General features: G+C 41.4%; 1 long non-coding RNA gene across 3 annotated transcripts in view; it reads left to right on the top strand.

Moving 5' to 3' along the window:
- LOC310903185 overlaps positions 1–17,082 on the top strand; it is a 69,700-nt gene that overhangs the window by 38,728 nt on the left and 13,890 nt on the right. Inside the window, exons 2-3 of one of the 3 annotated variants that reach the window (XR_014587337.1) lie at positions 4,913–5,041; positions 6,872–6,938. The exons of 1 other annotated variant lie outside the window; for it this stretch is intronic. This is a non-coding gene — a long non-coding RNA (uncharacterized lncRNA). Of the gene's footprint in view, positions 1–4,912; positions 5,042–6,844; positions 6,939–17,082 lie in introns of all 3 variants that reach the window. One more of the 3 variants, XR_014587338.1, reaches the window with a different exon arrangement.

Here is a 17,082-nt window from a genome sequence, read left to right as displayed (position 1 = left end):
TCTTCCATCTGTTCTTATTCGCGCTAATCACAGGCATGCTGCAAGCCTGAAGTAACTGGGGATAATACTTCCTTTGGTATCTGTAAGATGCTGCTTTAGCTAGCCAAATGGCTATCTTGGTAGGTGCACACAGAAATAGGGAAGACAAATTCAAATGGCCCTAACAGTCAAAGCTCTGGATTTCCACCTAATCCAGATGCTTCCCCGAGATGCAGCTGAGGTGCTGGGTTAGCAGCAGTAAAACTCAACTGCGCACTTCTCTGCAGGTTGCATTCATCATGCATCTGCAGATGTTTTTAGACATTCCACTTCTACCCACCAGAGGGATTTTTAAAGTTCTGGGATAAAGGGGCAGCTTCTGGCTTTCCTTATGCAGGAGACAGTTGTCATGATTAGATGGTTATTGTGAGTGTCCTGCAGTACAGTGAAACCTGTATTTATGGCCCCCTGTACTTACAGTCACCTGCTATTGGCAGTTGCCAGTGTTAATAGCTGATGAAATCCCATTCCCTGGGAAATGTTCTCTCTTGCATAATCCTTCACTCTCTAACAGGCAGCCACCTGCCTGGCACGCTTTGGCCACCTGTCGGCCTGCCCAGCTGTGTAAATTGCATTGCAATCAGCATGGCAAGGCAGCTCGAAGGAGGTACCGCTCGGTGCCTGCAGATTACTTGTGTAACATGTTTTCAAGTCATTGACTTTTACATTGCAAACAAAGTCTTTTTATTTGACCTTTTAAATGCTCTGTTGCAAAATGTACAGGAGTACAGTGACAGCACATATGTGGAAATTGCTTTCGTGCTGATTTTTGGGCACTTTGTAACGGTGGTTACAGAGGTTTCTTCTTTTTTGGGGGCGGGGGGGGAGGGAGCGGGGGGTTCCCCGGGATGTCCATTATTAGCTATTTAACATTTAACTATAATCCACAAATGGCATCCCTGGCTGTATTCCCAGCAGATACGTCTCTGGGGCTGGGAGGAGCGGCAGACTTGTCATTCCGAAGATGCATATTCCAGCCCTCCTGTAAGTGTTCCCTGCTTCACTGCAAGTCCAGCATATGTGCAAGGATGAACTTTTCTCTTGGCACCTTTTCTAGCACAACTGATTAACTTTTTACTTTGTGCTGTCTAGCTTCCTCTGTGCTGCACACAAGCTGAATGCTGTTTTCTGTCACTGTTCATGAGCCCTGGCTGAGGGAGATATTTTACTTGCATATTGTCTGACCACAAGGCCATGGAGGCATTGAGAGTTCAGGCTGAGAAGGGTTGGTCCAGCAAACCAGTGGTGCACATTTAGCGTAACTGCTCCAGTGCTTAAGAAGGGGTAAGGTCAAACACTGGAGCAATATCTTGTTTTGTCTAGGCAACAAGCTACTTGGGAGGGATTTTGGTTTGATGAAGAAGCTTGCCTTGACCTTGTTTCGGCCTGTAGACTTTAGTCATGATATTTTCATTGGTTCTCCGATGTTTGGTTTTGAATAGTCACCCTGCTCCTGCAGTCCTTAGGACACGGGCATTGCAGGCATGGTGCCCGCAGATCTATGCGCAGGCTCCGTTCCATCACCTGCAACATGCCGCGCTGCTAAATTTGAGCAAGGGCTTAAAAGAAAGCTTAGGAAAAGAGCCAGAGCTTTCTGTGAGGCTGGCTGTGAAAGAAGAATCCCCTTCCATGTTACTTGGGCTTCTGAGATTTGCTTCTGTCTCTGGCTGACTTCACTTGAATTTAATGGTTCTCGTTGGATTACAAGATGAGACCTTAATGAACTTAGTGTGTAGCTAAAAATTCACTTCAGTAATCTATTCTCAAGTCTCTTTGGGTCTTGAACACTTGACAGGTATGTTGTGTTGTGGCAAGAGGAGGGACTGGTATCAAAACCTCATGACAGACCTGCTTTTAGGTGGTTCAAGCTGTGGTGTTGAGCACAAAATGCAGATTCTGTAATGGTGATGCTGATGGAGTTGCAAACAAGGAATTACCGTAATCCCATCTAGATGTTATTAAATCACGTGCAAATGCTCTCAGAACGGCAAGGGATAAGGCAAGATTTAATCCTGGCAATGTTTATAAGATAGCAAAAAGCTGTTTCAGTTGCATTTTAGTATGTTAGGCTCTTACATCTCTTTTGACAAGCATAACTCCTTGACTTTTTGCAGATATGTAACACAGATATAATAGATCACCTTTGGAAATGTGTTTTGAGTAAATAATTACTTTCAAGGATAAGAGAATTAAACTAAATCTTCAGTTATAGTTAGGATTTTGGTTTAGCGACTTAAAGCTCTTTTTCTCCCAAACATCATAAACAGTCTTTTCTGATATAAAAATACTTGTCAAGAGATATGTATAAAAATGCAAAGTAACAAGTGGAATGGCACACATTGATTGACCCTCAGGTTATATCTTGCTAAAAGGTGCTACTGACATATATATTACAAGTTCTTATCAAAATGTTTCTTTGTAATTGTTGCATCAACACCTACAATCATTAGAGTGGAAAAGAGACCAAAAATGATTGATTTCTTCTGCAAGTTTTACATCTCCTTGTTTTGAGCACTTAACATTGTGAATTTTCTGTTTTATTGTTTCTCAGTAAGGCCATTACTGTCATTTATGCAAGTTGAATGCCCTTACTAAGTCCAATGGGCCAGCGTATGTGATGTGAGCTAAGTGTGTAGGTGAGAGCTCTGCTGGTTTGGAGCCAGAGTTAGAATTCCCTCTTTTTTTTTAAAAAAAAAAAAAAAGAGAGAGAGAGATATTTTTTTATGTTATTTATTTATTTTTTTCAGTAGGAAATGGGATGGTAAAGCATTAAAATTGGTCAAGAGACCTGTTACAAATTGTGGCACAACATGTATATGGAAGTTTTTTATCTAAAGATACTAAAGTTGGTTGTTCTGAGTGGAGGCTGTGGGTCAGGAGTATACTTCAAATTGTTCAGCTCTCAGGAGAAAGAGCTCAAGGGACTGAGTCTTGGCCAGCCCTTCAGATCAAAGTGCAAATACCTTCCTGTGGTGGTACTGGTGAGGACTGTGATGAAGCCCCACTTATGCAGTGAAAGCTGGACCAAGGTAAGAGCTGCATGACAGGCGCAGCCAGCCAGAGAAGTCATTACAAGGGTGAAACAGTACATGTAACATCGGAAAGCAGGACAGGAAAAAGGCATATCTGGTCATTAAGATGAAGCATTGTAATTGTTCTGAAAAGCAAATTTTTTTTTCCCTTGGGAAAAATTACTAGGAGTAAGAACTGAATGACAGTCTGATAATTCAGTTTTGGTTTGTTCTGTCAAGAGTATTTATAAGGACACATTAGCAATGGGGAGCTCTCAAACCACATCTACTTTTGTGTACAGAATAGTGAAAGAGACTTGTCATGTGTTTGTGCCTACATGTGAGAGAACTAATTCCTGCCACAAGTCCTGGGAATCAACAGCACTATGTCTCCTATCTTGTGGCCTTGTCAGCCTTGGGCACATGGGGAAAGGCTGTTGGAAATCTCTGTGGCAATGCTTTAGTTTCCAGGAAGGATCCCTGGGTCTGGAGAAGGATGCTATGGAAGGTCTGCATTTCTATGCTATTTTTGCTTGTTTATCTCATCAGTGCCAGCCTATTTTGTGGGCAGCTTGTGCTTGTCTCAAGGTATTTGGATTTGATAATCTGATCAGTGCCAGTCCATTCTTGGCTTCTCTGTCCACCTGCTGATTCCCTTGTGTTACCCTTCTGGTGCTCCATCCATCTGTTAAGAATTTACTTACAACATGCATTAAAATAAATCAGTATGATTTTATGTACAGAGGGTGCTGTTTCAAAAATCCTAATAAAGGGTCTGTTCCTATTATCTGTGTCTGCTAGTAACATAAAGTCTTGTATTTTATCATTAGTGATTTACAGGGAATGCCATGATGCTCAGAAAACAGCCCTTTAACATTCAAATTTGCTGATTTTCAGAATTAATTTTATACTTTATTTTCAGTTAATACAGGTTTTCAGCATGTGTGCATATGCTGAACACTATTATCAAGGAACTATATTCAGATAGAGTGCAATATCATCTTCCATTGAATTATTACTTGACTGTAAAGAAGATCACATCTGAGACCTGGGGCAATGGAAACACTACAGATCCAGCCATTTTTTAGATTCTGGGCTCCTGTTTTTTCCATGGGTATGTGGGTACAAGATGACCCTGCAGGGAGAGAGTACAGTTTTCCATCCGCTGCAGAAGCTGACCTGAGCCTTATTTGTTACCAGCATGAGTAATGCTATGGCTGGGCGAGTCTGAACAGGGTGATGTCAAGAGGCAATGTCGGTCGGGCAAGGCCATAAGAGAGGGTGATGTCTGAGCCCCTGCCAGCACAGGGGCTGTGGGTTATCTGGGAAGCAGGTGTCCAAGCCTCCTTTCTGACCTATGGTACAGCTCTGTGGAGCTTCGGGAGCAGTGCCTGATGCACCAGCCATTGAAGATGTAGCTCCTTAATGATCAAACCGCTGAAGATGCGGGAGAAAGACTTCCTGGAGGCAAGGTGGAGACTCATCAAAAACGCTTGGAAGCTGCTGAAAGGCTGCAGGGAGGTTTCACAGCTGAGGGCTCTGGTCTCTCCATGCCGCTCAGCAGAGCTTAGCAGAGGGGTAACTTAGAGGGGTGACCCCAGCAGAGCTGTGCTGGTTATTGCTTGGCCCCTCGAGCAGGAAGCTGCTGAACTTCCAGCCATTTCCAGGGGATTAACAATGAGAGGAGTTGCTAAATACAGCATAGTTGATGCCGTTTTATCTTCCTGTTGAATGTTTGCAAGCTGCACTTTATTTAAATGAAGCCTTCATCTGTAACGTATCAGTAAATGCCATAATGTTATAGGAAGAGAAGGGCAGCTTGGCTGATGTGGGGATTAAAATTTTTTAATGTTATGTTCCAGATAATGAGTAATGTGATATAAAAGGATTCTAATGCATTCAGCAAAGCCAAACTCAGCAAGACCTGAACAAACCCCAGAGGACACGGAGAGAACCAACCTATAATATAGGTCAATGTTTTCATATGTGGTGTAAGTTCCTTTTGTCTAATTAATCTATATCTACCAATATGTTAATGAGAGGGAGACAGAGAAAGCTCATTGCCACTGAAAGGTCCCCAAGGCTGAAAGAAAACAGTCCCAGCTTGTGGCTAATTATTTTTTGCTTAAAATTTATTACTCTGAAAGATAAGCAAACATGGTGTTTATTTGACCCGTGCACCTTGTACCAGACACTCTTTCCAAATGCAGTTCTTTAAAACAGCAATTAAAATGACAGAAAAGAGAAGAAAATGTTGCTGAAAACACAGCAGTACAGCAATAAAAGAATGGGATGACATTCTTCCTGAGACAGCAAGCTGGGAGGCGTGTGGCTAAAGGGTAATCTCAGCCTTCCTCTAAGAGGTGCCTCTGCCCATTTCCAAAGGGATGGTCACGGCACCCTTCGGTGGGCTGCTGCTCCGGGGAGGGCATTGGGCTCGGCCACTCCCATGCCCTTTGCGTGGAGCATCGCTGTCCTTGGCATGGGGCTGAGATGGGTGCATGGTACTGGGAACGCGGCCCCACGGCCACCCTTGCCCGTGTGCGTGGGCAGTATGGGCAGCTCTTACCAAATGCTCTGCTTACCCATGCCCCCTTTACCTGGGTAATGGATGTAGAGGCTGGAAGAAGCAGCCTCTGGGGAGCTATCAGGATATCTGATTTATGCAAGAGTCTGTAATAAACTTATGACAGATATTTCTGTAGCTAATGGGAATGTAAAAATTCAGATAACATATGTTAATTCTGATAAGAAAAATCCCTGATAAGAACAACTCCCTTACCACTAAATAGGAAAACTTAGCTCTGACTGCAGAAGTAAGTCTGCTCCTTACTGTCAGTGTGAAACATTCCTAAAAGATGAAGTTGTGAAATAGAAGTAGACTGCTAAGACTGAGTCCATCACTTGACATAGACCTTGTTCTTCCAAAGGAATTAAGTTGGTTGCGCCTATGTGACTTAATTTAACCTTGGATGAGGCCAAAAAGGAAGTCTTTCTGATTTGCATTGTATTGCATCTTTTTGAAACAATTTTTAAAAAAAATATGATGCCCAGTCAAAGCTCTCAGCAATGACAGTGTTTGCTATTGCACACAGCTGTTACCACCAGTGAATGACTGAAGCCCGAAGGATCGACACGGGGGCTTTGATCATTTGTTGACACTTTGAAATGCTCAGCTTTTTCCCTTGCTTCCTAATGGTTTTATAACAGATTCATAATCTCACTCTTCTGAATGAGGTTAAGAGGTAGATGAATATGTTGCTAAACGGCTTGTTTTGTGGTGTTTCTATTAGATTTGAAAGAAAGTATCACTGATGTGCTTAAGAACAGGTCTATGTCATATAAGAGAGGATACACATCCTGACGTACATATTTTTTATAACATGTTGGTAGAATTTATCCTGGGAACATCCTCTTAAATACACACTAAATTTAACTTTAAAGCTATGTTAATTCAGGAGAAAAAAAAAAACAGTATGCATCATCTGTCATCAGTTTGATAGTCTGTGATATGTGTAACCAATTGTTCTTATTTACATTAATTTGCATTGTGAAAAGCAATTTTACAGTTTCAGTCAGACTTAATAGGCAATTTGCAGCTCACTGCCTAATGGCGTAGTTACTTAAGCCTGCCCCCAGGGTGCTTTCTAGACCTGATATGAGACTAAACGTTTTAAATGTTCAATTGAACGTCTTAAGAAGTCAAAAAGTCTTTAGACCTGGTTCATACTTGCCATGTCATATTTGATATTATTGCTATAGATGCCCTTTGATTCAGATATATTTTGCCTTAGACTGCAGAAATGATGATTTGATTCTAGAAAGCATCATGGCATGAATGATCCCTGCCCTGCCTCTGGAAACACTTTACTGAAGGAAGAAGTGAAGGTAAGAACATCCTGGCAAGCCTTGCACCATGGCATTTGTGGTGCACCTGCATTTAATGCCTGACTTTTCACCAAGGCATCTCAAATCTTAATGACATTTCCTCATGAATGAATGTATGAGCCATTTCCTATAGGTATGAAAAAAACAGTATTCTTAAAAGAAGACTGAGTGAAAGTCCTTAATTCACAACAATTTTACTTTTGGGGGAATATATAGGGGACAAACAGAGAAATACAATAACATATTTTGGGTGATGCTACAGAGGCTGTTGTGATTTCTGGCATTCTCAGAGCGCTAAGAAAGGTTCTTTGCCCCACTGAGTTACATTAGGAGCTTGCCGTTCTGGTAGCATATTTGATCAATGACGAGGCTCTTATAAACAGTCCTGAAGGGAAGGTTGCTCGTTCTGAGTGGTGAAGATGAGGGAGAAAGGAGCAAAGATCTCAAAAGATGGAACCCCATTTCTTAATTCCTTATCCTGGTTACAAGCCGCGAGTGAAGGTCACAAAGTGTTTTAAGTAAAATTTTATATGAAGAATACAATGTATGTGAAACTGAAGCAGGTCACTCACTGATGGTGGGTAAGCTGAGCATTGACCATAGTTGTACCTCTGGCCTTTGTATTGGACGTGTCATGTGGAAGTGTCAAGTGGGAGTGAGTTTTCTAAGAATTACACAAAAGATGTTTTGTTGTTCGGTGTACTAATGATTAATGAAGACAATAGAGAGTTGGGATACTTGTTTACATGAAGATATAGACATGTTTGAGATCAAGATGAATCAAGGCCTAGGTTATTGTTGTAGCTTCACAGCGATCCTTTTTCACATTCAGCAGTGTTCACTTCTATCACGCTTCCAGATGTTGAAATATGTTTCTAACCCATGCTGATATCACATAGATATATGCATTTTATGCAATAGATTTTGAAATTGTGTGAATATTATTGGATTTCTGTCTTCCCTAGTGTGATAAAGCAAATACAAGGTGTGCTAAAAGCCATTTTCTCAAAAAGAATAAATACTGTACCATGCTGAAGCAATGTAATACCACCGTCCTTCTGCTACAGGGGTCTGCTTTATTTCTGCAAGAGTGTTTTACTTCAAAAGATGTTGCAATTCACTTCACAGTAGTGTAAAAGAAATTCCAAAAAATCTGCTATAACTGTGTGTTACTTGGCATATTTGTAGCATTGTGCAGTGTGTGGAAAGATAGTCAAGGGAAGTTCTGTATCAAATCACTCCATGTCATAATGCAAAAATTCCCTTATCTACAATAAACTCAAAGTATTTGAGGCTGTGAATATCCCAGCCAGTTTAGAAAAAAAATGCTAAGATGAAATTAAGCTTTTTTAGTGTTTTTCAGCTATATCAGTCTAGTTTCAGGCTAGTTTGAGGCCAGCTAAGTTTTGCAATGCATGGAGGTGGTGTAAGTAGCCTAGGCAATCTGGTTCTGTCTATATTTGTACTTCAGAATATCAGTGATCTAACCAATTTTCAGTTTTAAACATTTTTTTTTTAATTTTTTTTTAAAGATGCCCTTTGCTGTTTTCTCACTGCTACATAATTAAAAAGCACTAAAGCTCAGAAATCAAAATATGAGAGGTTGAAGACAACCTTTTTAAAATGGGAGGTATAGGGCATTTTTGTAGCACTAGCATGAATCTGTTACTTTTCTGAGATTCACTTGTAACCTGGTTAATATTTTTCTTTTTATGCAAAAGAGTGACAATTATGGCTGCACACAGTGTGAACGTGTTCTGTGACTGAAGGCAGTGTCAGACCTGGAGCACAAAGAAGGCTTGAGCTCCTCTCCCTCCACCCACACCATGAGTGATGTTGGTTAACGTCCGACACAGCCTAAGTGGCTGGAGCTCTCCCAGGGGACCGTGCTGTTGTCCTCACCAGCTCCTTCTGTAATCCTGCTTCAGAGTTCGCCAGAAAACACACTGGGGAAGTAATGGCTTCTTTGTTTCAATGCACTCTTCCTCTGAATTTACAAAGAGGTTCTTATCAGGTGATAAAGGCCAAGTTCCTGAGACAACTAGCTAAGTTGTGATTTGCTCCCTGCTCTAGGGTATTCACTCAAAATCCTAAGGGTGTTGAAAACAGTCACTGCTGTTGACGACACATTTTAGAAGAATTACCTTGTGGAACTGTCATGCAATTCTTGTTCTGCTTGCCGGATACCCAACTCCTCTGTAAGTTAGTTGGGTTTTATGTTTCAAAGTCTATATTCTCCAAAATGGAGAGGTAATGTTTCAGAAACAAATCACAATAACGGACAATTTTGGATTATTCAAGTTCATTTACCTTGAAATTAACAACTGACAAGGACAATTTCTAGTTTGCTGCAGCACAGTCCACAGAAAGGCTTCTATTATTATTATGAATGTTTAAAAACCAGCAACCTTTAGATATAAAACTGTACTTTTTAAACTAGTATTTCTATGTTGTTATGAAGACGATGCACTGCATCTAACCCATCTGGTAATGGACAATTCTTTTCATCAGTTTTTGCAAGATAGGTTTTAAAAGTTGAGCTGCATACCCTCTGGGTTCACACTGAAAACTGAATATATTCATTGTAGACAAGAGCTCAGCAAATATATTAATCCATTAATCACTGGCATGTATAATGACCTTCATACCTGTATCTCAATGTGGCCAACCATGTCAGGTACACCAAAACATGCTAATTCTCAGCCCAGGCAATGAGCAGGACAACATTCCCTCTGAAGCTGTCTGCAGAAGGAGAGCAGTGCCAAGAACAACACTGTAAGCATGCAAAGAGATCACCCCAAAATGTATGTAATATGGCCAAAAGCAAGAGCCACGGGCATGCTGTCAGTTCAGAGCTCCCAGGAGCGCTGTGTCTCAGCAGGCACTGGGGGACAGAGCCACCACCGCTGGGGAGCAAGGCAGGGCTGAGTTCTTCAGCAAAAGAGAAGTTGTGTTATTTTTTTAAAAAGCACTGATATCCACACAGACAGAGGAATGTAGTATTTTGAGACACTGAAATTAACTCCTGTGCAGATTACTTACAACGTATTTGCATGGACAATTTCATGTCCAGAGTCTTTTTCAGGGGCTAAGAATGATCATCAAGGCAAATTGCAAATCAAATGAACAGACATGTTGTGCTTTAAATGATTATGCCAGCATTTTGAATTGATTACAGCATAGAATATAGCAGAAGATATTTCCTTAAAAGGAATTATATACAAAAGCATGAAACCTTTTCTGCAACTATTCCGATAACAGAGTGCAAAGACTGTCTGAAAAAAACAAGACAACTCCAGATGACTCCAGTGTCTAATTTGCCCATAATTTGTTTTCTTCTACCAAAGCTCTGCTAGACTTTTTTTGGGGAGGAAAAAAAAAAAAAAAAGGATAATGAAAAGGTGATTATCAGCTTTATTTGCAAGTTTTCAGTGACTGGCTTCAGAACATTCAAACAGCTTGTCTGCAGATTTTTAGTTAACTACTGGGGAAGGTGCTGGATGACAAATGTATGATTAATGATTGCCTTTGCATGTCTGTTACAAATTAGATGCTCTGTCACTAAATAAATACATAAATAAATGGGCTGGATGTAAAAGAACATACTTTTCACCAAAAATGACATCCTTAGTTGTAAATTTTAACAGATGTCATGAAACCAAAGATATTATAATCTATTACGAAAACCCTTTGAAGCTTTATTTTAATTAGCTTACAAAGTCATCAGAACTCTTGGAGAGAAAACGATACATAAAGTGTATCTTCAGAACCGCTTGAATGTTGTCACCAGGATGTGATGGGCATGGTTTAAGAATAAAAGTACAGAAGAACAGAAACTAAGAGCAGTCAGTACTCTAGTAACACATGGTTGATATTTAGCAAAGAAAGCCTGGCATGGAGTGCAACTGTGAGAAAATGGGTGCCACTCCCTTAAAAAATCCTTCTTATCCCAACACAAAAAGGGGGAAGGCTCTGAAACCTGTGTTTGAAGTAGCTGAGCCTAACCAGAAGCAGAAAAATGATATATGCCAGGGTGAAAGTATATTCACAAACAGTTGATAATTTTATTTTAAAATGGGTTCCCTGGATGCTCTCATTCTTGGTCAACGTCAGTGGCTTTCAGCCCGCCATGCTGGTCCCCTGGCAGCAGTGCGGGGCGTTGTGTCCCCTGCAGCCAGCCAGGGCTGCCCCGCACCAGGTAGCGCGGATGGGGCCCATCAGGATGCTGTAGATATACAGCTTGGAAGTTTCCCACAAGAGGCATCTCCCTGTACCAAAGCCCCAGCCGTCCTCCAGATCTGGGCATGAGCAGAGACTGCAGGACCAAAACAGGGCTGCTCACCTCCTCCTGCTTCACCACAGCACAGCCTTTAAACAAAAGATGTACGTATGATTTGAACTCCTGATGATGGTGAAGCCTGTGAACATTAAATATTTCTTGGGTGGGGCATGTACTCATACTGGCCAAGACTAGGTCTGAAAGCAGTTTCTAACTTGCAGTCCTTCCATGCTGCCCAAGGGAGATGTTAGCATTACAAGGCTCATTGCCCCTTTGTAGCCTTTGGGCAAACTTCAGGACTGATTTTCATCAAGCATGGCATGTTGCTTGCTTTTTGTTCGAGTGTCCGTTGGTGCTCCATCTGACAGTGCAGACACCTTGCAGCTTTCCTTTTCTAGATATCTCTGAATGAATGGGAGGAGACTGGGACCATAGTGGATTTGTCTCTGAATATATTATATTGGCTATGGATGGAGTTCCTACTTGCTTTATAACACAGCTCTTTTTTGTGACTGAAGGTAACTATGTGCTGTATTTCTATAGCATGTGTTTCAATGAGATTTCCATACTAGAGCAGAAGGGCATGCTCCAGTACAGTAGGACTGTGTAGCATCGCTATGAGCCCTGGTGTGTAACCATGGAGTAGACAGCAATTCATGTTCATGTATGATAAGCATGTTTTAAATAGGTTTGTGATTCCCCTAATCAATATAAATTCTAATTAATCTCTCTTCTGAAATTCCATTTGCATGCCCACTGCTCGCTGCTTTTCCAATTTCATCTTCTCACTCCTTTGTTTTCATGATGTTATCATCTGCTCTGTCACTTCTGCTGCACTACAGAGGTCTTCCGTCTCTGTGCAGACAGCCATTGTTACAAACCATCTATTGTCTGCTGGATCGTCAGCTAAATGAAGCAACAGCACAGCAGGCATGAAGTGAGTCAGTTGCCAGCCTACCTTTTATCCTACCTCTGTTCAATATCTCAGTCTACGATAGACAGCCTGCCGGATGTTGGACAAGTCATACAGATAGGTACACAGATCCCTACCTTCTCACAGGAACGCAGAGGCTTGAGTTACTGCCAGAGCACGTGAGCCAGCCACAGCTGCACAAGGCACTGGCTCCCCGTCTGACAGCGTGGGTGAGGCTGTTCCCTGCTTCGTGGCATCACGAAAGAGCAAAACCCAGCTCCTGTGGTGGTGGGACTGCAGGAGGAAGCCCCGGCAAGGCCACGGCGGAGAGCCACTGCTCCTGAGGCATAGGGCCTGGGGCCAGCACTGCGGGAGCTCTGCAGAGGCCTGACGGGCAGCAGCCGTTGCTTTGCTTGGGGGTACTCCGGTGTCCTGTGCCATCCCCACGGCCAGGGGCCCTTGTCATGTGCCATCCCCTGGCCAGCCGTCCTGGCTGCAGCCCCATGTCCTGTGCCATCCCCACGGCCGGGGGCCCTTGTCATGTGCCATCCCCTGGCCAGCCGTCCTGGCTGCAGCCCCATGTCCTGTGCCATCCCCACGGCCGGGGGCCCTGGCTGCAGCCCCATCATCACCAGTGGCGTGCCGACCATTTCCTGCTTCACGCGGTTCTGAAGCGGCTGTGGCTGAGCATTCCAGCAGGGTGTTTCAAATTATTTTTGAAGAGCTATATGACTACTTAGGGGCTTACATGGCAGAAATTATGGAGTGAATAAATGAATGACTGGTGGATTTGAGTTTTAAAGAAAAAAAAGAAAAGAATTGAGTTCTCTCTGCCATAAATGTACGATTTAGAAAGTCCTTTTCAAAGGTTTATCTAAAGGCCGTGTGTTCAGTTGTGTCTGCAATATACTGATTGATCCCCAGTGTGAAATTCTGCAGAGAAAAAGTTATCATTTTAGGGTCCAGGAAGAGTAAATGGGTCTACCTGGACTGTCAGTGTGAAGGAAGCCAGGCAGTACTTGCTCTTCATCAGTATTTGAATGTGGTCTCTCAACTCGAAAAGAAACCCTGGAGGGTTGTCAGCAGATTATCTCAGCTGCTTGGGATAAGTTCAGTGTATTGCCACCAGAGCGGTGAGTGCCTTCAATTTTATACCAGCTTAGCCAAGATAAAAATCAGGCTCCATGCTTCCAGCCTCAGAAGGCAGCCTGATAAAATTAATAAGAGTAATTTTTTGTAAGAATGTCTTTTGATAGCTTAGCAAAAGACAAAAGATTAAATGTGAAGACGAAGACTTCAAGCCATGCTTTCTCTGTTGGTGTAAATAGTTACTGTTACACCGAAACAAATGGAAGATCTCTTAATTTATACCACCTGAAGGTCTGACAGACTCACATTTGTTTAACATTATAATGAATAGAGTATTTTATGGGTATCAGATGAATTCAGGTAGAAACCTTAGTTTTTAATTTCCTGCCTGCCTCGCTCTGATCTGTATAGCAACCACTGCATTATTTTATTGTAGTTGATTTAAAAATTAACTTGTAATGCACTTTAGTCAACCCTCCCTACCAAATGATAACTTTTTTTTTTTTTTAATTACAATTTGGTTTTCAGATTGATATCCTCATTGTAATGCATCTTCATTCTGATTTCCACTAAATGCTTAGTAGTGTGACTTACAGAGAATTTTTAATGACAGACTCTTAAGTTTGCAACTGCCAGTAATTAGACTCACCACTGTGCAATGCAGGGAGCAGGAACCTCTGTAGTAATCAAAGGTGCAGAGTCAGGAAACGAAGCAAAGCTTTATTTCCTCAGAGAAACAGGGGGAGCTGCCCCTGAGTTTGCTGTGTTACTGGGAACAGCTTCATAGCAAAGTTCCATTATTTCTGACCTTTCTGCCCACATTGCAGAGCAACTATTGCCATTTGGGACAGTTTAAGGTACATCAATCCCTTCTGTAATTGTCAGCAAACCATTCCAGCATCATCATTAGCTGTCTCTGCAGCTGGTATGGAATGGAGGGGAACATTTTGGGGTGATGCTGAGCAAGAGTTCCTTCAGCATCATTTTCTCTTCAAGTAGTTTGATGCCAAATACAAATTTCCATGTATTATTGTACTGAGGCTGACAATTAGATAAATTTCTCAGGTTTTTGTTGCCATCTTCCAGGAAACCAGAAAAGAGCACATTTATTTGAGCCTATAATTTATTGGTGTAATGACCAAGAATTAAAGACTGAGTATAACTAGCAGCACCAAGCCTTTTCGGTATTTCTTTTAAACAATCTTCTATTTTTTAAGGTTACTTGCTATGTGCTTTGCTGTATCCAACAGACATAATTTGGGTCTCAGTTAACCTGCAGCTTAGGTCAAAAGGAACAATAGCAAAATTAAAAGAGTTTGACCAGCAAGAAATAATTGTGACTTTCTTACAAAGCAGTTGAAAGAAAGCAAGAATTACAGCTGTGGAGTCAGACTGTGGAGGCTTTAAGGGACTTTGGAAACTGTGAACCTCAACTGTTCAAAGCCTGCTGGGTCATCAGGGAAAGCCCCACATCATTCCTGCAGCTCTCTTGGGCTTGCCACGCATGAGGAGCAGTAGTGCCCATCCCACCTATTTAGGGCAGTCCCAGTTCTCCATCCCATTAAATGGGATGTCTACTGGCAAACCCAGTTCTCATTTTGAACCCAGTTCTCGTTTTGAACTCTGTTGTCTCTAATGTTTGTGTACTGTAATGCTGTTTTATTTTGGAGCAACTGTAAAACAATTTGGCAATGGTGCTGATGCTGGCATTGGATGGCACTGCTGAGGACACAGAGTCCTCGCCTCAAACCTAGTTCCCTGCAGATGCCCCAGGTCTAAGATGGTGCGAAGCAGTGCTGTTTTGGCACTCAGTCCCGCCGGGGCAAAGTCAGCTCAAGACAGGTCTCAAAAAACCAGCAAGGTTTTAGCACTGGATTTGTCTCAACGATGTGTGGTCATTTAAAGCTTCCTTAGTTGTTGTACTTAAAGGGAACATTTATAATGCAACTCTAGAGCACACAAAGTAAATATGTCTCGCTTGGTGGATGGCTTGAAGAAAACCTGCTTAGTTCAATCATTAGGTCAAGTCAAATAAATTTCTACCTTCTTCAAAGAAAATTACTAGTGAATGTCTAGGCTGAAGTGATTTTAACTTCCCTGACATTGAAGATTTAGTTACATCAAACAATAATGAACAGCTGAAAGATGTAATTTTGGTTATAAAAGGAGCGCAACACCTACGCATTCAAAGATGAAATAATTCTTACTATTCACTGCACCATAATATCTAAATACGTGTGGCATTAAGTATGAGTAAGATTATTTTTAGAGGAAGCGGATGGCTCTGAAGCTTAGTCCTCGCTCAGTGTGTTAAGGACCTTGCATTTCAGAGGAAAACCTACAGAAAATCTTGTTCACTGGATGTTTTTCATTGTGTTATGGATTAGTAAATGACAGTAAATGAAGCTCTGGCAATAGGAAGGTTGCTGCTGGGTCTTCAGAAGTGAAAGGGCTATTTTGTATCATACTTGGAGACTTCTCGTTACTTATTGGCATGTGCTATCCAATGGCCTGGGTAATGGGCATCAGAAGAAAGTATTGTTTAAGTAAAATAGCTGTGGTTTGGGTTGGGAGTAACTAAAACAGTAGTTCTGAGAACCAATGGCTGTGTTCTCAGGCATCTGAAATGCGTTACTAAAAGCAAAGCAATTTTTTCTATTTCCAAAATCCCAGTTTGCGAGGATGCTAAGCCATCCCCAAGCTTATCACAATAGCCTCTTGTCAACTGCAGATGCTTATCTTGAAAGATTCATTTTTGTTTTTGCAACAGATTGAATTCTCAGAAAAGAGACCAAACATAAAGATGTTAGGAACCAAAGTGAGAATCCAAAAGGGTTTTCAGGTTTGATTTGGTTAAGCATCCAAATGTTTGGATATTGATTTGAAACTTACTCAAGTGGCTTAAATCTAGAAAATTGGTAATGGGCTCTATCCTCCCTGCTCTGTGAAGGAAACTCTTGGCACATATAGTCCCAAATCGCATTGACCTTTTTTGCTGCCAAATTCTATTGCATTTTCATTTCTAATTTACTGTCCAATCCAGCCCCAGGGTCTCTAGCTTTTACTACCTTTCTAGGTTTGCATTTCCTATTCAATATGTGCTTTTTCACCTTGCTTAATAGTTTTCATTTATTTCCAGTTGAGTCTCATCTTATTACTAAAATTTTAGGGACTGATATATGAGATCAGATCTGTGATCCATCTGTGTTGTTATTCTTTCTTCTACGATTTACCAGGTTCAGATGCTTCAGAAGGGATAGGAAAAACACAGAAATGGGTAATTATGGAAACCTTTGCTAAAGTAAAAGTGTTTATATCATCTTCCATAAAATCCTTTTGAAATCACAGCATTTTTTCTCAGCACCCATATACATATCTATATTTTTCTGAATTCTATCAAATGTTCAATCTCAGTTATATACATTGGCAATGAGTTTCACAGGTTTATTTTGAAGGTCTGTCTGTTGTTTCTGCTTATATTTGTATTTCCTCCGATGACAGTAGGATTATTTCACTTTTTTGCAGTAGGGGGGTTGGACCCAATGATCTCTTGAGGTCCCTTCCAACCCCTACAATTCTGTGATTCTGTGATTTCCTGGTTTGCTAATTTTCCAAGGTAATGCCACTTGTGATTGTCAGATTGTCATTAATATGCTGTCACCTCCTTTAGAGTAGGAAGAAAGACACCGTATACAATAAATTACAGTAAACATCTTCCCTCTACTTTTAAAAGTGTATTTCTGAAAAAGGCTTTTCTCTAAAATCTGTGGTCAGAATTACTGACCTCTTTCTTACTTGTAGCTCATTTGCATTGCCATCGTCTGGTAAGTAGCTGTCTGGTAAGGGGAAAGTATCTCTCTGTA

This window comes from Anser anser (genome assembly GCF_964211835.1).
Source record: "Anser anser genome assembly, chromosome: 8".
NCBI lineage: Eukaryota > Metazoa > Chordata > Aves > Anseriformes > Anatidae > Anser > Anser anser.
The sequence above is the reverse complement of the archived record's forward strand: the minus strand, read 5'-3'. Positions and strand labels throughout refer to the sequence as shown.